Source organism: Sebastes fasciatus, chromosome 4 (assembly GCF_043250625.1).
Source record: "Sebastes fasciatus isolate fSebFas1 chromosome 4, fSebFas1.pri, whole genome shotgun sequence".
Taxonomy (NCBI): Eukaryota; Metazoa; Chordata; class Actinopteri; order Perciformes; family Sebastidae; genus Sebastes; species Sebastes fasciatus.
The window spans coordinates 3,850,285-3,871,248 of record NC_133798.1 but is presented as its reverse complement, the minus strand read 5'-3'; the positions used below and the strand labels follow the sequence as shown (position 1 = coordinate 3,871,248).

At 46.2% G+C, this 20,964-nt stretch overlaps 20 non-coding genes across 20 annotated transcripts; all 20 read right to left on the bottom strand.

The window, feature by feature from the left end:
- Position 1: 1 nt before the first annotated feature.
- trnas-gcu (transfer RNA serine (anticodon GCU)) lies at positions 2 to 83 on the bottom strand. Its single transcript has one exon. It is a non-coding gene; the product is annotated as a tRNA-Ser (tRNA).
- Positions 84 to 1,863: 1,780 nt separating this feature from the next.
- trnas-gcu (transfer RNA serine (anticodon GCU)) lies at positions 1,864 to 1,945 on the bottom strand. The gene has a single exon. It is a non-coding gene; the product is annotated as a tRNA-Ser (tRNA).
- Positions 1,946 to 2,794: 849 nt separating this feature from the next.
- trnas-gcu (transfer RNA serine (anticodon GCU)) lies at positions 2,795 to 2,876 on the bottom strand. The gene has a single exon. It is a non-coding gene; the product is annotated as a tRNA-Ser (tRNA).
- An 849-nt stretch (positions 2,877 to 3,725) lies between these two features.
- On the bottom strand, positions 3,726 to 3,807 carry trnas-gcu (transfer RNA serine (anticodon GCU)). Its single transcript has one exon. It is a non-coding gene; the product is annotated as a tRNA-Ser (tRNA).
- Positions 3,808 to 5,587: 1,780 nt separating this feature from the next.
- trnas-gcu (transfer RNA serine (anticodon GCU)) lies at positions 5,588 to 5,669 on the bottom strand. Its single transcript has one exon. It is a non-coding gene; the product is annotated as a tRNA-Ser (tRNA).
- Positions 5,670 to 6,518: 849 nt separating this feature from the next.
- Positions 6,519 to 6,600, bottom strand: trnas-gcu (transfer RNA serine (anticodon GCU)). Its single transcript has one exon. It is a non-coding gene; the product is annotated as a tRNA-Ser (tRNA).
- An 849-nt stretch (positions 6,601 to 7,449) lies between these two features.
- Positions 7,450 to 7,531, bottom strand: trnas-gcu (transfer RNA serine (anticodon GCU)). The gene has a single exon. It is a non-coding gene; the product is annotated as a tRNA-Ser (tRNA).
- Positions 7,532 to 8,380: 849 nt separating this feature from the next.
- On the bottom strand, positions 8,381 to 8,462 carry trnas-gcu (transfer RNA serine (anticodon GCU)). Its single transcript has one exon. It is a non-coding gene; the product is annotated as a tRNA-Ser (tRNA).
- An 849-nt stretch (positions 8,463 to 9,311) lies between these two features.
- trnas-gcu (transfer RNA serine (anticodon GCU)) lies at positions 9,312 to 9,393 on the bottom strand. Its single transcript has one exon. It is a non-coding gene; the product is annotated as a tRNA-Ser (tRNA).
- Positions 9,394 to 10,242: 849 nt separating this feature from the next.
- Positions 10,243 to 10,324, bottom strand: trnas-gcu (transfer RNA serine (anticodon GCU)). Its single transcript has one exon. It is a non-coding gene; the product is annotated as a tRNA-Ser (tRNA).
- Positions 10,325 to 11,173: 849 nt separating this feature from the next.
- trnas-gcu (transfer RNA serine (anticodon GCU)) lies at positions 11,174 to 11,255 on the bottom strand. The gene has a single exon. It is a non-coding gene; the product is annotated as a tRNA-Ser (tRNA).
- Positions 11,256 to 12,104: 849 nt separating this feature from the next.
- trnas-gcu (transfer RNA serine (anticodon GCU)) lies at positions 12,105 to 12,186 on the bottom strand. The gene has a single exon. It is a non-coding gene; the product is annotated as a tRNA-Ser (tRNA).
- An 849-nt stretch (positions 12,187 to 13,035) lies between these two features.
- Positions 13,036 to 13,117, bottom strand: trnas-gcu (transfer RNA serine (anticodon GCU)). Its single transcript has one exon. It is a non-coding gene; the product is annotated as a tRNA-Ser (tRNA).
- An 849-nt stretch (positions 13,118 to 13,966) lies between these two features.
- Positions 13,967 to 14,048, bottom strand: trnas-gcu (transfer RNA serine (anticodon GCU)). Its single transcript has one exon. It is a non-coding gene; the product is annotated as a tRNA-Ser (tRNA).
- Positions 14,049 to 14,897: 849 nt separating this feature from the next.
- trnas-gcu (transfer RNA serine (anticodon GCU)) lies at positions 14,898 to 14,979 on the bottom strand. Its single transcript has one exon. It is a non-coding gene; the product is annotated as a tRNA-Ser (tRNA).
- An 849-nt stretch (positions 14,980 to 15,828) lies between these two features.
- Positions 15,829 to 15,910, bottom strand: trnas-gcu (transfer RNA serine (anticodon GCU)). Its single transcript has one exon. It is a non-coding gene; the product is annotated as a tRNA-Ser (tRNA).
- An 849-nt stretch (positions 15,911 to 16,759) lies between these two features.
- On the bottom strand, positions 16,760 to 16,841 carry trnas-gcu (transfer RNA serine (anticodon GCU)). The gene has a single exon. It is a non-coding gene; the product is annotated as a tRNA-Ser (tRNA).
- Positions 16,842 to 17,690: 849 nt separating this feature from the next.
- On the bottom strand, positions 17,691 to 17,772 carry trnas-gcu (transfer RNA serine (anticodon GCU)). Its single transcript has one exon. It is a non-coding gene; the product is annotated as a tRNA-Ser (tRNA).
- A 1,780-nt stretch (positions 17,773 to 19,552) lies between these two features.
- trnas-gcu (transfer RNA serine (anticodon GCU)) lies at positions 19,553 to 19,634 on the bottom strand. Its single transcript has one exon. It is a non-coding gene; the product is annotated as a tRNA-Ser (tRNA).
- An 849-nt stretch (positions 19,635 to 20,483) lies between these two features.
- On the bottom strand, positions 20,484 to 20,565 carry trnas-gcu (transfer RNA serine (anticodon GCU)). Its single transcript has one exon. It is a non-coding gene; the product is annotated as a tRNA-Ser (tRNA).
- Positions 20,566 to 20,964: the final 399 nt, after the last annotated feature.

The window sequence follows — 20,964 nt, the reverse complement described above, 5'->3', positions numbered from 1 at the left end:
GCGACGAGGATGGGATTCGAACCCACGCGTGCAGAGCACAATGGATTAGCAGTCCATCGCCTTAACCACTCGGCCACCTCGTCTGCTGCTAGCTATGTGTTACAGTAAGAGTCGGACCCAGGTCAGCTTCCAGAGACACAATGGATTAGCGTAGCATGGAAGTAAGGAGGAGGAGGCAATCTAGCGGGACCTACACAAGTGCTCTTTGTACAGGGGAATTAGCTCAAATGGTAGAGCGCTCGCTTAGCATGCGAGAAGTAGCGGGATCGATGCCCGCATTCTCCATGAGTCCACAGGACTTTAGTCTCTTCTGTGTATGTAATTTGTGGGAAATTGGCTGGATTAACAAACACTACCATTTCAACAGAGGACTGCAACTGTCTGTTGGTTTACTTCCACATTTGGCCGGCCAAGCAAGGAGTTGTGGCAAGGGCGCTTCCTTTTTAGACTGTCCATCCCAGGAATGTATTTAGCCCTGTTTTTGGGTGACCTAAATTGCCCTGTGATCAGTTTATGCTGTCTGTTCGTCAAAAGTGAGCATTTTTTAATCAAATGGTAGAGCACTCGTTTAGCATGCGAGAGGTAGCTGGATCAATACCCGCATTCTCCACAGACTAATTCTGGCAAAGATTGCCTCAACCACATGGCAACGGATGTTTTGTTCAACCGAAGGTGCAAAACCTAAAGACTGCAAGTCATCAGTTTCGTCTCAGTGCATATGACAGTCACTCCATGGGAACGAGAAAATTTCTGTGGGAAAAACTGATCTCAATGTTCCAAAGAGATTTGTTATATTTGTGATATTGGTGTCAGACGAAAGTCAACTTAACTGCAACAAGGATGGGATTTGACCAGACATATGCAGAGCACAATGACTTGGCAGTCCATCGTCTTAACCATGTAAACATGGAAGACGTAAATAACATGTCCTGCGACGAGGATGGGATTCGAACCCACGCGTGCAGAGCACAATGGATTAGCAGTCCATCGCCTTAACCACTCCGCCACCTCGTCTGCTGCTAGCTATGTGTTACAGTAAGAGTCGGACCCAGGTCAGCTTCCAGAGACACAATGGATTAGCGTAGCATTGAAGTAAGGAGGAGGAGGCGATCTAGCGGGACCTACACAAGTGCTCTTTGTACAGGGGAATTAGCTCAAATGGTAGAGCGCTCGCTTAGCATGCGAGAAGTAGCGGGATCGATGCCCGCATTCTCCATGAGTCCACAGGACTTTAGTCTCTTCTGTGTATGTAATTTGTGGGAAAATGGCTGGATTAACAAACACTACCATTTCAACAGAGGACTGCAACTGTCTGTTGGTTTACTTCCACATTTGGCCGGCCAAGCAAGGAGTTGTGGCAAGGGCGCTTCCTTTGTAGACTGTCCATCCCAGGAATGTATTTAGCCCTGTTTTTGGGTGACCTAAATTGCCCTGTGATCAGTTTATGCTGTCTGTTCGTCAAAAGTGAGCATTTTTTAATCAAATGGTAGAGCACTCGTTTAGCATGCGAGAGGTAGCTGGATCAATACCCGCATTCTCCACAGACTAATTCTGGCAAAGATTGCCTCAACCACATGGCAACGGATGTTTTGTTCAACCAAATGTGCAAAACCTAAAGACTGCAAGTCATCAGTTTCGTCTCAGTGCATATGACAGTCACTCCATGGGAACGAGAGAATTTCTGTGGGAAAAACTGATCTCAATGTTCCAAAGAGATTTGTTATATTTGTGATATTGGTGTCAGACGAAAGTCAACTTAACTGCAACAAGGATGGGATTTGACCAGACATATGCAGAGCACAATGACTTGGCAGTCCATCGTCTTAACCATGTAAACATGGAAGACGTAAATAACATGTCCTGCGACGAGGATGGGATTCGAACCCACGCGTGCAGAGCACAATGGATTAGCAGTCCATCGCCTTAACCACTCGGCCACCTCGTCTGCTGCTAGCTATGTGTTACAGTAAGAGTCGGACCCAGGTCAGCTTCCAGAGACACAATGGATTAGCGTAGCATGGAAGTAAGGAGGAGGAGGCAATCTAGCGGGACCTACACAAGTGCTCTTTGTACAGGGGAATTAGCTCAAATGGTAGAGCGCTCGCTTAGCATGCGAGAAGTAGCGGGATCGATGCCCGCATTCTCCATGAGTCCACAGGACTTTAGTCTCTTCTGTGTATGTAATTTGTGGGAAATTGGCTGGATTAACAAACACTACCATTTCAACAGAGGACTGCAACTGTCTGTTGGTTTACTTCCACATTTGGCCGGCCAAGCAAGGAGTTGTGGCAAGGGCGCTTCCTTTTTAGACTGTCCATCCCAGGAATGTATTTAGCCCTGTTTTTGGGTGACCTAAATTGCCCTGTGATCAGTTTATGCTGTCTGTTCGTCAAAAGTGAGCATTTTTTAATCAAATGGTAGAGCACTCGTTTAGCATGCGAGAGGTAGCTGGATCAATACCCGCATTCTCCACAGACTAATTCTGGCAAAGATTGCCTCAACCACATGGCAACGGATGTTTTGTTCAACCAAATGTGCAAAACCTAAAGACTGCAAGTCATCAGTTTCGTCTCAGTGCATATGACAGTCACTCCATGGGAACGAGAGAATTTCTGTGGGAAAAACTGATCTCAATGTTCCAAAGAGATTTGTTATATTTGTGATATTGGTGTCAGACGAAAGTCAACTCAACTGCAACAAGGATGGGATTTGACCAGACATATGCAGAGCACAATGACTTGGCAGTCCATCGTCTTAACCATGTAAACATGGAAGACGTAAATAACATGTCCTGCGACGAGGATGGGATTCGAACCCACGCGTGCAGAGCACAATGGATTAGCAGTCCATCGCCTTAACCACTCGGCCACCTCGTCTGCTGCTAGCTATGTGTTACAGTAAGAGTCGGACCCAGGTCAGCTTCCAGAGACACAATGGATTAGCGTAGCATGGAAGTAAGGAGGAGGAGGCAATCTAGCGGGACCTACACAAGTGCTCTTTGTACAGGGGAATTAGCTCAAATGGTAGAGCGCTCGCTTAGCATGCGAGAAGTAGCGGGATCGATGCCCGCATTCTCCATGAGTCCACAGGACTTTAGTCTCTTCTGTGTATGTAATTTGTGGGAAATTGGCTGGATTAACAAACACTACCATTTCAACAGAGGACTGCAACTGTCTGTTGGTTTACTTCCACATTTGGCCGGCCAAGCAAGGAGTTGTGGCAAGGGCGCTTCCTTTTTAGACTGTCCATCCCAGGAATGTATTTAGCCCTGTTTTTGGGTGACCTAAATTGCCCTGTGATCAGTTTATGCTGTCTGTTCGTCAAAAGTGAGCATTTTTTAATCAAATGGTGGAGCACTCGTTTAGCATGCGAGAGGTAGCTGGATCAATACCCGCATTCTCCACAGACTAATTCTGGCAAAGATTGCCTCAACCACATGGCAACGGATGTTTTGTTCAACCAAATGTGCAAAACCTAAAGACTGCAAGTCATCAGTTTCGTCTCAGTGCATATGACAGTCACTCCATGGGAACGAGAGAATTTCTGTGGGAAAAACTGATCTCAATGTTCCAAAGAGATTTGTTATATTTGTGATATTGGTGTCAGACGAAAGTCAACTTAACTGCAACAAGGATGGGATTTGACCAGACATATGCAGAGCACAATGACTTGGCAGTCCATCGTCTTAACCATGTAAACATGGAAGACGTAAATAACATGTCCTGCGACGAGGATGGGATTCGAACCCACGCGTGCAGAGCACAATGGATTAGCAGTCCATCGCCTTAACCACTCGGCCACCTCGTCTGCTGCTAGCTATGTGTTACAGTAAGAGTCGGACCCAGGTCAGCTTCCAGAGACACAATGGATTAGCGTAGCATGGAAGTAAGGAGGAGGAGGCGATCTAGCGGGACCTACACAAGTGCTCTTTGTACAGGGGAATTAGCTCAAATGGTAGAGCGCTCGCTTAGCATGCGAGAAGTAGCGGGATTGATGCCCGCATTCTCCATGAGTCCACAGGACTTTAGTCTCTTCTGTGTATGTAATTTGTGGGAAATTGGCTGGATTAACAAACACTACCATTTCAACAGAGGACTGCAACTGTCTGTTGGTTTACTTCCACATTTGGCCGGCCAAGCAAGGAGTTGTGGCAAGGGCGCTTCCTTTGTAGACTGTCCATCCCAGGAATGTATTTAGCCCTGTTTTTGGGTGACCTAAATTGCCCTGTGATCAGTTTATGCTGTCTGTTCGTCAAAAGTGAGCATTTTTTAATCAAATGGTAGAGCACTCGTTTAGCATGCGAGAGGTAGCTGGATCAATACCCGCATTCTCCACAGACGAATTCTGGCAAAGATTGCCTCAACCACATGGCAACGGATGTTTTGTTCAACCGAATGTGCAAAACCTAAAGACTGCAAGTCATCAGTTTCGTCTCAGTGCATATGACAGTCACTCCATGGGAACGAGAGAATTTCTGTGGGAAAAACTGATCTCAATGTTCCAAAGAGATTTGTTATATTTGTGATATTGGTGTCAGACGAAAGTCAACTTAACTGCAACAAGGATGGGATTTGACCAGACATATGCAGAGCACAATGACTTGGCAGTCCATCGTCTTAACCATGTAAACATGGAAGACGTAAATAACATGTCCTGCGACGAGGATGGGATTCGAACTCACGCGTGCAGAGCACAATGGATTAGCAGTCCATCGCCTTAACCACTCGGCCACCTCGTCTGCTACTAGCTATGTGTTACAGTAAGAGTCGGACCCAGGTCAGCTTCCAGAGACACAATGGATTAGCGTAGCATGGAAGTAAGGAGGAGGAGGCGATCTAGCGGGACCTACACAAGTGCTCTTTGTACAGGGGAATTAGCTCAAATGGTAGAGCGCTCGCTTAGCATGCGAGAAGTAGCGGGATTGATGCCCGCATTCTCCATGAGTCCACAGGACTTTAGTCTCTTCTGTGTATGTAATTTGTGGGAAAATGGCTGGATTAACAAACACTACCATTTCAACAGAGGACTGCAACTGTCTGTTGGTTTACTTCCACATTTGGCCGGCCAAGCAAGGAGTTGTGGCAAGGGCGCTTCCTTTTTAGACTGTCCATCCCAGGAATGTATTTAGCCCTGTTTTTGGGTGACCTAAATTGCCCTGTGATCAGTTTATGCTGTCTGTTCGTCAAAAGTGAGCATTTTTTAATCAAATGGTAGAGCACTCGTTTAGCATGCGAGAGGTAGCTGGATCAATACCCGCATTCTCCACAGACTAATTCTGGCAAAGATTGCCTCAACCACATGGCAACGGATGTTTTGTTCAACCGAATGTGCAAAACCTAAAGACTGCAAGTCATCAGTTTCGTCTCAGTGCATATGACAGTCACTCCATGGGAACGAGAGAATTTCTGTGGGAAAAACTGATCTCAATGTTCCAAAGAGATTTGTTATATTTGTGATATTGGTGTCAAACGAAAGTCAACTTAACTGCAACAAGGATGGGATTTGACCAGACATATGCAGAGCACAATGACTTGGCAGTCCATCGTCTTAACCATGTAAACATGGAAGACGTAAATAACATGTCCTGCGACGAGGATGGGATTCGAACCCACGCGTGCAGAGCACAATGGATTAGCAGTCCATCGCCTTAACCACTCGGCCACCTCGTCTGCTGCTAGCTATGTGTTACAGTAAGAGTCGGACCCAGGTCAGCTTCCAGAGACACAATGGATTAGCGTAGCATGGAAGTAAGGAGGAGGAGGCGATCTAGCGGGACCTACACAAGTGCTCTTTGTACAGGGGAATTAGCTCAAATGGTAGAGCGCTCGCTTAGCATGCGAGAAGTAGGGGGATCGATGCCCGCATTCTCCATGAGTCCACAGGACTTTAGTCTCTTCTGTGTATGTAATTTGTGGGAAAATGGCTGGATTAACAAACACTACCATTTCAACAGAGGACTGCAACTGTCTGTTGGTTTACTTCCACATTTGGCCGGCCAAGCAAGGAGTTGTGGCAAGGGCGCTTCCTTTGTAGACTGTCCATCCCAGGAATGTATTTAGCCCTGTTTTTGGGTGACCTAAATTGCCCTGTGATCAGTTTATGCTGTCTGTTCGTCAAAAGTGAGCATTTTTTAATCAAATGGTAGAGCACTCGTTTAGCATGCGAGAGGTAGCTGGATCAATACCCGCATTCTCCACAGACTAATTCTGGCAAAGATTGCCTCAACCACATGGCAACGGATGTTTTGTTCAACCGAATGTGCAAAACCTAAAGACTGCAAGTCATCAGTTTCGTCTCAGTGCATATGACAGTCACTCCATGGGAACGAGAGAATTTCTGTGGGAAAAACTGATCTCAATGTTCCAAAGAGATTTGTTATATTTGTGATATTGGTGTCAGACGAAAGTCAACTTAACTGCAACAAGGATGGGATTTGACCAGACATATGCAGAGCACAATGACTTGGCAGTCCATCGTCTTAACCATGTAAACATGGAAGACGTAAATAACATGTCCTGCGACGAGGATGGGATTCGAACCCACGCGTGCAGAGCACAATGGATTAGCAGTCCATCGCCTTAACCACTCGGCCACCTCGTCTGCTGCTAGCTATGTGTTACAGTAAGAGTCGGACCCAGGTCAGCTTCCAGAGACACAATGGATTAGCGTAGCATGGAAGTAAGGAGGAGGAGGCGATCTAGCGGGACCTACACAAGTGCTCTTTGTACAGGGGAATTAGCTCAAATGGTAGAGCGCTCGCTTAGCATGCGAGAAGTAGCGGGATTGATGCCCGCATTCTCAATGAGTCCACAGGACTTTAGTCTCTTCTGTGTATGTAATTTGTGGGAAATTGGCTGGATTAACAAACACTACCATTTCAACAGAGGACTGCAACTGTCTGTTGGTTTACTTCCACATTTGGCCGGCCAAGCAAGGAGTTGTGGCAAGGGCGCTTCCTTTGTAGACTGTCCATCCCAGGAATGTATTTAGCCCTGTTTTTGGGTGACCTAAATTGCCCTGTGATCAGTTTATGCTGTCTGTTCGTCAAAAGTGAGCATTTTTTAATCAAATGGTAGAGCACTCGTTTAGCATGCGAGAGGTAGCTGGATCAATACCCGCATTCTCCACAGACGAATTCTGGCAAAGATTGCCTCAACCACATGGCAACGGATGTTTTGTTCAACCGAATGTGCAAAACCTAAAGACTGCAAGTCATCAGTTTCGTCTCAGTGCATATGACAGTCACTCCATGGGAACGAGAGAATTTCTGTGGGAAAAACTGATCTCAATGTTCCAAAGAGATTTGTTATATTTGTGATATTGGTGTCAGACGAAAGTCAACTTAACTGCAACAAGGATGGGATTTGACCAGACATATGCAGAGCACAATGACTTGGCAGTCCATCGTCTTAACCATGTAAACATGGAAGACGTAAATAACATGTCCTGCGACGAGGATGGGATTCGAACCCACGCGTGCAGAGCACAATGGATTAGCAGTCCATCGCCTTAACCACTCGGCCACCTCGTCTGCTGCTAGCTATGTGTTACAGTAAGAGTCGGACCCAGGTCAGCTTCCAGAGACACAATGGATTAGCGTAGCATGGAAGTAAGGAGGAGGAGGCGATCTAGCGGGACCTACACAAGTGCTCTTTGTACAGGGGAATTAGCTCAAATGGTAGAGCGCTCGCTTAGCATGCGAGAAGTAGCGGGATCGATGCCCGCATTCTCCATGAGTCCACAGGACTTTAGTCTCTTCTGTGTATGTAATTTGTGGGAAATTGGCTGGATTAACAAACACTACCATTTCAACAGAGGACTGCAACTGTCTGTTGGTTTACTTCCACATTTGGCCGGCCAAGCAAGGAGTTGTGGCAAGGGCGCTTCCTTTGTAGACTGTCCATCCCAGGAATGTATTTAGCCCTGTTTTTGGGTGACCTAAATTGCCCTGTGATCAGTTTATGCTGTCTGTTCGTCAAAAGTGAGCATTTTTTAATCAAATGGTAGAGCACTCGTTTAGCATGCGAGAGGTAGCTGGATCAATACCCGCATTCTCCACAGACTAATTCTGGCAAAGATTGCCTCAACCACATGGCAACGGATGTTTTGTTCAACCAAATGTGCAAAACCTAAAGACTGCAAGTCATCAGTTTCGTCTCAGTGCATATGACAGTCACTCCATGGGAACGAGAGAATTTCTGTGGGAAAAACTGATCTCAATGTTCCAAAGAGATTTGTTATATTTGTGATATTGGTGTCAGACGAAAGTCAACTTAACTGCAACAAGGATGGGATTTGACCAGACATATGCAGAGCACAATGACTTGGCAGTCCATCGTCTTAACCATGTAAACATGGAAGACGTAAATAACATGTCCTGCGACGAGGATGGGATTCGAACCCACGCGTGCAGAGCACAATGGATTAGCAGTCCATCGCCTTAACCACTCGGCCACCTCGTCTGCTGCTAGCTATGTGTTACAGTAAGAGTCGGACCCAGGTCAGCTTCCAGAGACACAATGGATTAGCGTAGCATGGAAGTAAGGAGGAGGAGGCGATCTAGCGGGACCTACACAAGTGCTCTTTGTACAGGGGAATTAGCTCAAATGGTAGAGCGCTCGCTTAGCATGCGAGAAGTAGCGGGATTGATGCCCGCATTCTCCATGAGTCCACAGGACTTTAGTCTCTTCTGTGTATGTAATTTGTGGGAAATTGGCTGGATTAACAAACACTACCATTTCAACAGAGGACTGCAACTGTCTGTTGGTTTACTTCCACATTTGGCCGGCCAAGCAAGGAGTTGTGGCAAGGGCGCTTCCTTTGTAGACTGTCCATCCCAGGAATGTATTTAGCCCTGTTTTTGGGTGACCTAAATTGCCCTGTGATCAGTTTATGCTGTCTGTTCGTCAAAAGTGAGCATTTTTTAATCAAATGGTAGAGCACTCGTTTAGCATGCGAGAGGTAGCTGGATCAATACCCGCATTCTCCACAGACGAATTCTGGCAAAGATTGCCTCAACCACATGGCAACGGATGTTTTGTTCAACCGAATGTGCAAAACCTAAAGACTGCAAGTCATCAGTTTCGTCTCAGTGCATATGACAGTCACTCCATGGGAACGAGAGAATTTCTGTGGGAAAAACTGATCTCAATGTTCCAAAGAGATTTGTTATATTTGTGATATTGGTGTCAGACGAAAGTCAACTTAACTGCAACAAGGATGGGATTTGACCAGACATATGCAGAGCACAATGACTTGGCAGTCCATCGTCTTAACCATGTAAACATGGAAGACGTAAATAACATGTCCTGCGACGAGGATGGGATTCGAACCCACGCGTGCAGAGCACAATGGATTAGCAGTCCATCGCCTTAACCACTCGGCCACCTCGTCTGCTGCTAGCTATGTGTTACAGTAAGAGTCGGACCCAGGTCAGCTTCCAGAGACACAATGGATTAGCGTAGCATGGAAGTAAGGAGGAGGAGGCAATCTAGCGGGACCTACACAAGTGCTCTTTGTACAGGGGAATTAGCTCAAATGGTAGAGCGCTCGCTTAGCATGCGAGAAGTAGCGGGATTGATGCCCGCATTCTCCATGAGTCCACAGGACTTTAGTCTCTTCTGTGTATGTAATTTGTGGGAAATTGGCTGGATTAACAAACACTACCATTTCAACAGAGGACTGCAACTGTCTGTTGGTTTACTTCCACATTTGGCCGGCCAAGCAAGGAGTTGTGGCAAGGGCGCTTCCTTTGTAGACTGTCCATCCCAGGAATGTATTTAGCCCTGTTTTTGGGTGACCTAAATTGCCCTGTGATCAGTTTATGCTGTCTGTTCGTCAAAAGTGAGCATTTTCTAATCAAATGGTAGAGCACTCGTTTAGCATGCGAGAGGTAGCTGGATCAATACCCGCATTCTCCACAGACTAATTCTGGCAAAGATTGCCTCAACCACATGGCAACGGATGTTTTGTTCAACCAAATGTGCAAAACCTAAAGACTGCAAGTCATCAGTTTCGTCTCAGTGCATATGACAGTCACTCCATGGGAACGAGAGAATTTCTGTGGGAAAAACTGATCTCAATGTTCCAAAGAGATTTGTTATATTTGTGATATTGGTGTCAGACGAAAGTCAACTTAACTGCAACAAGGATGGGATTTGACCAGACATATGCAGAGCACAATGACTTGGCAGTCCATCGTCTTAACCATGTAAACATGGAAGACGTAAATAACATGTCCTGCGACGAGGATGGGATTCGAACCCACGCGTGCAGAGCACAATGGATTAGCAGTCCATCGCCTTAACCACTCGGCCACCTCGTCTGCTGCTAGCTATGTGTTACAGTAAGAGTCGGACCCAGGTCAGCTTCCAGAGACACAATGGATTAGCGTAGCATGGAAGTAAGGAGGAGGAGGCAATCTAGCGGGACCTACACAAGTGCTCTTTGTACAGGGGAATTAGCTCAAATGGTAGAGCGCTCGCTTAGCATGCGAGAAGTAGCGGGATCGATGCCCGCATTCTCCATGAGTCCACAGGACTTTAGTCTCTTCTGTGTATGTAATTTGTGGGAAATTGGCTGGATTAACAAACACTACCATTTCAACAGAGGACTGCAACTGTCTGTTGGTTTACTTCCACATTTGGCCGGCCAAGCAAGGAGTTGTGGCAAGGGCGCTTCCTTTTTAGACTGTCCATCCCAGGAATGTATTTAGCCCTGTTTTTGGGTGACCTAAATTGCCCTGTGATCAGTTTATGCTGTCTGTTCGTCAAAAGTGAGCATTTTTTAATCAAATGGTAGAGCACTCGTTTAGCATGCGAGAGGTAGCTGGATCAATACCCGCATTCTCCACAGACTAATTCTGGCAAAGATTGCCTCAACCACATGGCAACGGATGTTTTGTTCAACCAAATGTGCAAAACCTAAAGACTGCAAGTCATCAGTTTCGTCTCAGTGCATATGACAGTCACTCCATGGGAACGAGAGAATTTCTGTGGGAAAAACTGATCTCAATGTTCCAAAGAGATTTGTTATATTTGTGATATTGGTGTCAGACGAAAGTCAACTTAACTGCAACAAGGATGGGATTTGACCAGACATATGCAGAGCACAATGACTTGGCAGTCCATCGTCTTAACCATGTAAACATGGAAGACGTAAATAACATGTCCTGCGACGAGGATGGGATTCGAACCCACGCGTGCAGAGCACAATGGATTAGCAGTCCATCGCCTTAACCACTCGGCCACCTCGTCTGCTGCTAGCTATGTGTTACAGTAAGAGTCGGACCCAGGTCAGCTTCCAGAGACACAATGGATTAGCGTAGCATGGAAGTAAGGAGGAGGAGGCGATCTAGCGGGACCTACACAAGTGCTCTTTGTACAGGGGAATTAGCTCAAATGGTAGAGCGCTCGCTTAGCATGCGAGAAGTAGCGGGATCGATGCCCGCATTCTCCATGAGTCCACAGGACTTTAGTCTCTTCTGTGTATGTAATTTGTGGGAAATTGGCTGGATTAACAAACACTACCATTTCAACAGAGGACTGCAACTGTCTGTTGGTTTACTTCCACATTTGGCCGGCCAAGCAAGGAGTTGTGGCAAGGGCGCTTCCTTTGTAGACTGTCCATCCCAGGAATGTATTTAGCCCTGTTTTTGGGTGACCTAAATTGCCCTGTGATCAGTTTATGCTGTCTGTTCGTCAAAAGTGAGCATTTTCTAATCAAATGGTAGAGCACTCGTTTAGCATGCGAGAGGTAGCTGGATCAATACCCGCATTCTCCACAGACTAATTCTGGCAAAGATTGCCTCAACCACATGGCAACGGATGTTTTGTTCAACCAAATGTGCAAAACCTAAAGACTGCAAGTCATCAGTTTCGTCTCAGTGCATATGACAGTCACTCCATGGGAACGAGAGAATTTCTGTGGGAAAAACTGATCTCAATGTTCCAAAGAGATTTGTTATATTTGTGATATTGGTGTCAGACGAAAGTCAACTTAACTGCAACAAGGATGGGATTTGACCAGACATATGCAGAGCACAATGACTTGGCAGTCCATCGTCTTAACCATGTAAACATGGAAGACGTAAATAACATGTCCTGCGACGAGGATGGGATTCGAACCCACGCGTGCAGAGCACAATGGATTAGCAGTCCATCGCCTTAACCACTCGGCCACCTCGTCTGCTGCTAGCTATGTGTTACAGTAAGAGTCGGACCCAGGTCAGCTTCCAGAGACACAATGGATTAGCGTAGCATGGAAGTAAGGAGGAGGAGGCAATCTAGCGGGACCTACACAAGTGCTCTTTGTACAGGGGAATTAGCTCAAATGGTAGAGCGCTCGCTTAGCATGCGAGAAGTAGCGGGATCGATGCCCGCATTCTCCATGAGTCCACAGGACTTTAGTCTCTTCTGTGTATGTAATTTGTGGGAAATTGGCTGGATTAACAAACACTACCATTTCAACAGAGGACTGCAACTGTCTGTTGGTTTACTTCCACATTTGGCCGGCCAAGCAAGGAGTTGTGGCAAGGGCGCTTCCTTTTTAGACTGTCCATCCCAGGAATGTATTTAGCCCTGTTTTTGGGTGACCTAAATTGCCCTGTGATCAGTTTATGCTGTCTGTTCGTCAAAAGTGAGCATTTTTTAATCAAATGGTAGAGCACTCGTTTAGCATGCGAGAGGTAGCTGGATCAATACCCGCATTCTCCACAGACTAATTCTGGCAAAGATTGCCTCAACCACATGGCAACGGATGTTTTGTTCAACCAAATGTGCAAAACCTAAAGACTGCAAGTCATCAGTTTCGTCTCAGTGCATATGACAGTCACTCCATGGGAACGAGAGAATTTCTGTGGGAAAAACTGATCTCAATGTTCCAAAGAGATTTGTTATATTTGTGATATTGGTGTCAGACGAAAGTCAACTTAACTGCAACAAGGATGGGATTTGACCAGACATATGCAGAGCACAATGACTTGGCAGTCCATCGTCTTAACCATGTAAACATGGAAGACGTAAATAACATGTCCTGCGACGAGGATGGGATTCGAACCCACGCGTGCAGAGCACAATGGATTAGCAGTCCATCGCCTTAACCACTCGGCCACCTCGTCTGCTGCTAGCTATGTGTTACAGTAAGAGTCGGACCCAGGTCAGCTTCCAGAGACACAATGGATTAGCGTAGCATGGAAGTAAGGAGGAGGAGGCGATCTAGCGGGACCTACACAAGTGCTCTTTGTACAGGGGAATTAGCTCAAATGGTAGAGCGCTCGCTTAGCATGCGAGAAGTAGCGGGATTGATGCCCGCATTCTCCATGAGTCCACAGGACTTTAGTCTCTTCTGTGTATGTAATTTGTGGGAAAATGGCTGGATTAACAAACACTACCATTTCAACAGAGGACTGCAACTGTCTGTTGGTTTACTTCCACATTTGGCCGGCCAAGCAAGGAGTTGTGGCAAGGGCGCTTCCTTTTTAGACTGTCCATCCCAGGAATGTATTTAGCCCTGTTTTTGGGTGACCTAAATTGCCCTGTGATCAGTTTATGCTGTCTGTTCGTCAAAAGTGAGCATTTTTTAATCAAATGGTAGAGCACTCATTTAGCATGCGAGAGGTAGCTGGATCAATACCCGCATTCTCCACAGACTAATTCTGGCAAAGATTGCCTCAACCACATGGCAACGGATGTTTTGTTCAACCGAATGTGCAAAACCTAAAGACTGCAAGTCATCAGTTTCGTCTCAGTGCATATGACAGTCACTCCATGGGAACGAGAGAATTTCTGTGGGAAAAACTGATCTCAATGTTCCAAAGAGATTTGTTATATTTGTGATATTGGTGTCAGACGAAAGTCAACTTAACTGCAACAAGGATGGGATTTGACCAGACATATGCAGAGCACAATGACTTGGCAGTCCATCGTCTTAACCATGTAAACATGGAAGACGTAAATAACATGTCCTGCGACGAGGATGGGATTCGAACCCACGCGTGCAGAGCACAATGGATTAGCAGTCCATCGCCTTAACCACTCGGCCACCTCGTCTGCTGCTAGCTATGTGTTACAGTAAGAGTCGGACCCAGGTCAGCTTCCAGAGACACAATGGATTAGCGTAGCATGGAAGTAAGGAGGAGGAGGCGATCTAGCGGGACCTACACAAGTGCTCTTTGTACAGGGGAATTAGCTCAAATGGTAGAGCGCTCGCTTAGCATGCGAGAAGTAGCGGGATCGATGCCCGCATTCTCCATGAGTCCACAGGACTTTAGTCTCTTCTGTGTATGTAATTTGTGGGAAATTGGCTGGATTAACAAACACTACCATTTCAACAGAGGACTGCAACTGTCTGTTGGTTTACTTCCACATTTGGCCGGCCAAGCAAGGAGTTGTGGCAAGGGCGCTTCCTTTGTAGACTGTCCATCCCAGGAATGTATTTAGCCCTGTTTTTGGGTGACCTAAATTGCCCTGTGATCAGTTTATGCTGTCTGTTCGTCAAAAGTGAGCATTTTCTAATCAAATGGTAGAGCACTCGTTTAGCATGCGAGAGGTAGCTGGATCAATACCCGCATTCTCCACAGACTAATTCTGGCAAAGATTGCCTCAACCACATGGCAACGGATGTTTTGTTCAACCAAATGTGCAAAACCTAAAGACTGCAAGTCATCAGTTTCGTCTCAGTGCATATGACAGTCACTCCATGGGAACGAGAGAATTTCTGTGGGAAAAACTGATCTCAATGTTCCAAAGAGATTTGTTATATTTGTGATATTGGTGTCAGACGAAAGTCAACTTAACTGCAACAAGGATGGGATTTGACCAGACATATGCAGAGCACAATGACTTGGCAGTCCATCGTCTTAACCATGTAAACATGGAAGACGTAAATAACATGTCCTGCGACGAGGATGGGATTCGAACCCACGCGTGCAGAGCACAATGGATTAGCAGTCCATCGCCTTAACCACTCGGCCACCTCGTCTGCTGCTAGCTATGTGTTACAGTAAGAGTCGGACCCAGGTCAGCTTCCAGAGACACAATGGATTAGCGTAGCATGGAAGTAAGGAGGAGGAGGCAATCTAGCGGGACCTACACAAGTGCTCTTTGTACAGGGGAATTAGCTCAAATGGTAGAGCGCTCGCTTAGCATGCGAGAAGTAGCGGGATCGATGCCCGCATTCTCCATGAGTCCACAGGACTTTAGTCTCTTCTGTGTATGTAATTTGTGGGAAATTGGCTGGATTAACAAACACTACCATTTCAACAGAGGACTGCAACTGTCTGTTGGTTTACTTCCACATTTGGCCGGCCAAGCAAGGAGTTGTGGCAAGGGCGCTTCCTTTTTAGACTGTCCATCCCAGGAATGTATTTAGCCCTGTTTTTGGGTGACCTAAATTGCCCTGTGATCAGTTTATGCTGTCTGTTCGTCAAAAGTGAGCATTTTTTAATCAAATGGTAGAGCACTCGTTTAGCATGCGAGAGGTAGCTGGATCAATACCCGCATTCTCCACAGACTAATTCTGGCAAAGATTGCCTCAACCACATGGCAACGGATGTTTTGTTCAACCAAATGTGCAAAACCTAAAGACTGCAAGTCATCAGTTTCGTCTCAGTGCATATGACAGTCACTCCATGGGAACGAGAGAATTTCTGTGGGAAAAACTGATCTCAATGTTCCAAAGAGATTTGTTATATTTGTGATATTGGTGTCAGACGAAAGTCAACTTAACTGCAACAAGGATGGGATTTGACCAGACATATGCAGAGCACAATGACTTGGCAGTCCATCGTCTTAACCATGTAAACATGGAAGACGTAAATAACATGTCCTGCGACGAGGATGGGATTCGAACCCACGCGTGCAGAGCACAATGGATTAGCAGTCCATCGCCTTAACCACTCGGCCACCTCGTCTGCTGCTAGCTATGTGTTACAGTAAGAGTCGGACCCAGGTCAGCTTCCAGAGACACAATGGATTAGCGTAGCATGGAAGTAAGGAGGAGGAGGCGATCTAGCGGGACCTACACAAGTGCTCTTTGTACAGGGGAATTAGCTCAAATGGTAGAGCGCTCGCTTAGCATGCGAGAAGTAGCGGGATTGATGCCCGCATTCTCCATGAGTCCACAGGACTTTAGTCTCTTCTGTGTATGTAATTTGTGGGAAAATGGCTGGATTAACAAACACTACCATTTCAACAGAGGACTGCAACTGTCTGTTGGTTTACTTCCACATTTGGCCGGCCAAGCAAGGAGTTGTGGCAAGGGCGCTTCCTTTTTAGACTGTCCATCCCAGGAATGTATTTAGCCCTGTTTTTGGGTGACCTAAATTGCCCTGTGATCAGTTTATGCTGTCTGTTCGTCAAAAGTGAGCATTTTTTAATCAAATGGTAGAGCACTCATTTAGCATGCGAGAGGTAGCTGGATCAATACCCGCATTCTCCACAGACTAATTCTGGCAAAGATTGCCTCAACCACATGGCAACGGATGTTTTGTTCAACCGAATGTGCAAAACCTAAAGACTGCAAGTCATCAGTTTCGTCTCAGTGCATATGACAGTCACTCCATGGGAACGAGAGAATTTCTGTGGGAAAAACTGATCTCAATGTTCCAAAGAGATTTGTTATATTTGTGATATTGGTGTCAGACGAAAGTCAACTTAACTGCAACAAGGATGGGATTTGACCAGACATATGCAGAGCACAATGACTTGGCAGTCCATCGTCTTAACCATGTAAACATGGAAGACGTAAATAACATGTCCTGCGACGAGGATGGGATTCGAACCCACGCGTGCAGAGCACAATGGATTAGCAGTCCATCGCCTTAACCACTCGGCCACCTCGTCTGCTGCTAGCTATGTGTTACAGTAAGAGTCGGACCAAGGTCAGCTTCCAGAGACACAATGGATTAGCGTAGCATGGAAGTAAGGAGGAGGAGGCGATCTAGCGGGACCTACACAAGTGCTCTTTGTACAGGGGAATTAGCTCAAATGGTAGAGCGCTCGCTTAGCATGCGAGAAGTAGCGGGATTGATGCCCGCATTCTCCATGAGTCCACAGGACTTTAGTCTCTTCTGTGTATGTAATTTGTGGGAAAATGGCTGGATTAACAAACACTACCATTTCAACAGAGGACTGCAACTGTCTGTTGGTTTACTTCCACATTTGGCCGGCCAAGCAAGGAGTTGTGGCAAGGGCGCTTCCTTTTTAGACTGTCCATCCCAGGAATGTATTTAGCCCTGTTTTTGGGTGACCTAAATTGCCCTGTGATCAGTTTATGCTGTCTGTTCGTCAAAAGTGAGCATTTTTTAATCAAATGGTAGAGCACTCGTTTAGCATGCGAGAGGTAGCTGGATCAATACCCGCATTCTCCACAGACTAATTCTGGCAAAGATTGCCTCAACCACATGGCAACGGATGTTTTGTTCAACCGAATGTGCAAAACCTAAAGACTGCAAGTCATCAGTTTCGTCTCAGTGCATATGACAGTCACTCCATGGGAACGAGAGAATTTCTGTGGGAAAAACTGATCTCAATGTTCCAAAGAGATTTGTTATATTTGTGATATTGGTGTCAGACGAAAGTCAACTTAACTGCAACAAGGATGGGATTTGACCAGACATATGCAGAGCACAATGACTTGGCAGTCCATCGTCTTAACCATGTAAACATGGAAGACGTAAATAACATGTCCTGCGACGAGGATGGGATTCGAACCCACGCGTGCAGAGCACAATGGATTAGCAGTCCATCGCCTTAACCACTCGGCCACCTCGTCTGCTGCTAGCTATGTGTTACAGTAAGAGTCGGACCCAGGTCAGCTTCCAGAGACACAATGGATTAGCGTAGCATGGAAGTAAGGAGGAGGAGGCGATCTAGCGGGACCTACACAAGTGATCTTTGTACAGGGGAATTAGCTCAAATGGTAGAGCGCTCGCTTAGCATGCGAGAATTAGCGGGATCGATGCCCGCATTCTCCATGAGTCCACAGGACTTTAGTCTCTTCTGTGTATGTAATTTGTGGGAAAATGGCTGGATTAACAAACACTACCATTTCAACAGAGGACTGCAACTGTCTGTTGGTTTACTTCCACATTTGGCCGGCCAAGCAAGGAGTTGTGGCAAGGGCGCTTCCTTTGTAGACTGTCCATCCCAGGAATGTATTTAGCCCTGTTTTTGGGTGACCTAAATTGCCCTGTGATCAGTTTATGCTGTCTGTTCGTCAAAAGTGAGCATTTTTTAATCAAATGGTAGAGCACTCGTTTAGCATGCGAGAGGTAGCTGGATCAATACCCGCATTCTCCACAGACTAATTCTGGCAAAGATTGCCTCAACCACATGGCAACGGATGTTTTGTTCAACCAAATGTGCAAAACCTAAAGACTGCAAGTCATCAGTTTCGTCTCAGTGCATATGACAGTCACTCCATGGGAACGAGAGAATTTCTGTGGGAAAAACTGATCTCAATGTTCCAAAGAGATTTGTTATATTTGTGATATTGGTGTCAGACGAAAGTCAACTTAACTGCAACAAGGATGGGATTTGACCAGACATATGCAGAGCACAATGACTTGGCAGTCCATCGTCTTAACCATGTAAACATGGAAGACGTAAATAACATGTCCTGCGACGAGGATGGGATTCGAACCCACGCGTGCAGAGCACAATGGATTAGCAGTCCATCGCCTTAACCACTCGGCCACATCGTCTGCTGCTAGCTATGTGTTACAGTAAGAGTCGGACCCAGGTCAGCTTCCAGACACACAATGGATTAGCGTAGCATTGAAGTAAGGAGGAGGAGGCGATCTAGCGGGACCTACACAAGTGCTCATTGTACAGGGGAATTAGCTCAAATGGTAGAGCGCTCGCTTAGCATGCGAGAAGTAGCGGGGTCGATGCCCGCATTCTCCATGAGTCCACAGGACTATAGTCTCTTCTGTGTATGTAATTTGTGGGAAATTGGCTGGATTAACAAACACTACCATTTCAACAGAGGACTGCAACTGTCTGTTGGTTTACTTCCACATTTGGCCGGCCAAGCAAGGAGTTGTGGCAAGGGCGCTTCCTTTTTAGACTGTCCATCCCAGGAATGTATTTAGCCCTGTTTTTGGGTGACCTAAATTGCCCTGTGATCAGTTTATGCTGTCTGTTCGTCAAAAGTGAGCATTTTTTAATCAAATGGTAGAGCACTCGTTTAGCATGCGAGAGGTAGCTGGATCAATACCCGCATTCTCCACAGACTAATTCTGGCAAAGATTGCCTCAACCACATGGCAACGGATGTTTTGTTCAACCAAATGTGCAAAACCTAAAGACTGCAAGTCATCAGTTTCGTCTCAGTGCATATGACAGTCACTCCATGGGAACGAGAGAATTTCTGTGGGAAAAACTGATCTCAATGTTCCAAAGAGATTTGTTATATTTGTGATATTGGTGTCAGACGAAAGTCAACTTAACTGCAACAAGGATGGGATTTGACCAGACATATGCAGAGCACAATGACTTGGCAGTCCATCGTCTTAACCATGTAAACATGGAAGACGTAAATAACATGTCCTGCGACGAGGATGGGATTCGAACCCACGCGTGCAGAGCACAATGGATTAGCAGTCCATCGCCTTAACCACTCGGCCACCTCGTCTGCTGCTAGCTATGTGTTACAGTAAGAGTCGGACCCAGGTCAGCTTCCAGAGACACAATGGATTAGCGTAGCATGGAAGTAAGGAGGAGGAGGCAATCTAGCGGGACCTACACAAGTGCTCTTTGTACAGGGGAATTAGCTCAAATGGTAGAGCGCTCGCTTAGCATGCGAGAAGTAGCGGGATCGATGCCCGCATTCTCCATGAGTCCACAGGACTTTAGTCTCTTCTGTGTATGTAATTTGTGGGAAATTGGCTGGATTAACAAACACTACCATTTCAACAGAGGACTGCAACTGTCTGTTGGTTTACTTCCACATTTGGCCGGCCAAGCAAGGAGTTGTGGCAAGGGCGCTTCCTTTTTAGACTGTCCATCCCAGGAATGTATTTAGCCCTGTTTTTGGGTGACCTAAATTGCCCTGTGATCAGTTTATGCTGTCTGTTCGTCAAAAGTGAGCATTTTTTAATCAAATGGTAGAGCACTCGTTTAGCATGCGAGAGGTAGCTGGATCAATACCCGCATTCTCCACAGACTAATTCTGGCAAAGATTGCCTCAACCACATGGCAACGGATGTTTTGTTCAACCAAATGTGCAAAACCTAAAGACTGCAAGTCATCAGTTTCGTCTCAGTGCATATGACAGTCACTCCATGGGAACGAGAGAATTTCTGTGGGAAAAACTGATCTCAATGTTCCAAAGAGATTTGTTATATTTGTGATATTGGTGTCAGACGAAAGTCAACTTAACTGCAACAAGGATGGGATTTGACCAGACATATGCAGAGCACAATGACTTGGCAGTCCATCGTCTTAACCATGTAAACATGGAAGACGTAAATAACATGTCCTGCGACGAGGATGGGATTCGAACCCACGCGTGCAGAGCACAATGGATTAGCAGTCCATCGCCTTAACCACTCGGCCACCTCGTCTGCTGCTAGCTATGTGTTACAGTAAGAGTCGGACCCAGGTCAGCTTCCAGAGACACAATGGATTAGCGTAGCATGGAAGTAAGGAGGAGGAGGCGATCTAGCGGGACCTACACAAGTGCTCTTTGTACAGGGGAATTAGCTCAAATGGTAGAGCGCTCGCTTAGCATGCGAGAAGTAGCGGGATTGATGCCCGCATTCTCCATGAGTCCACAGGACTTTAGTCTCTTCTGTGTATGTAATTTGTGGGAAAATGGCTGGATTAACAAACACTACCATTTCAACAGAGGACTGCAACTGTCTGTTGGTTTACTTCCACATTTGGCCGGCCAAGCAAGGAGTTGTGGCAAGGGCGCTTCCTTTTTAGACTGTCCATCCCAGGAATGTATTTAGCCCTGTTTT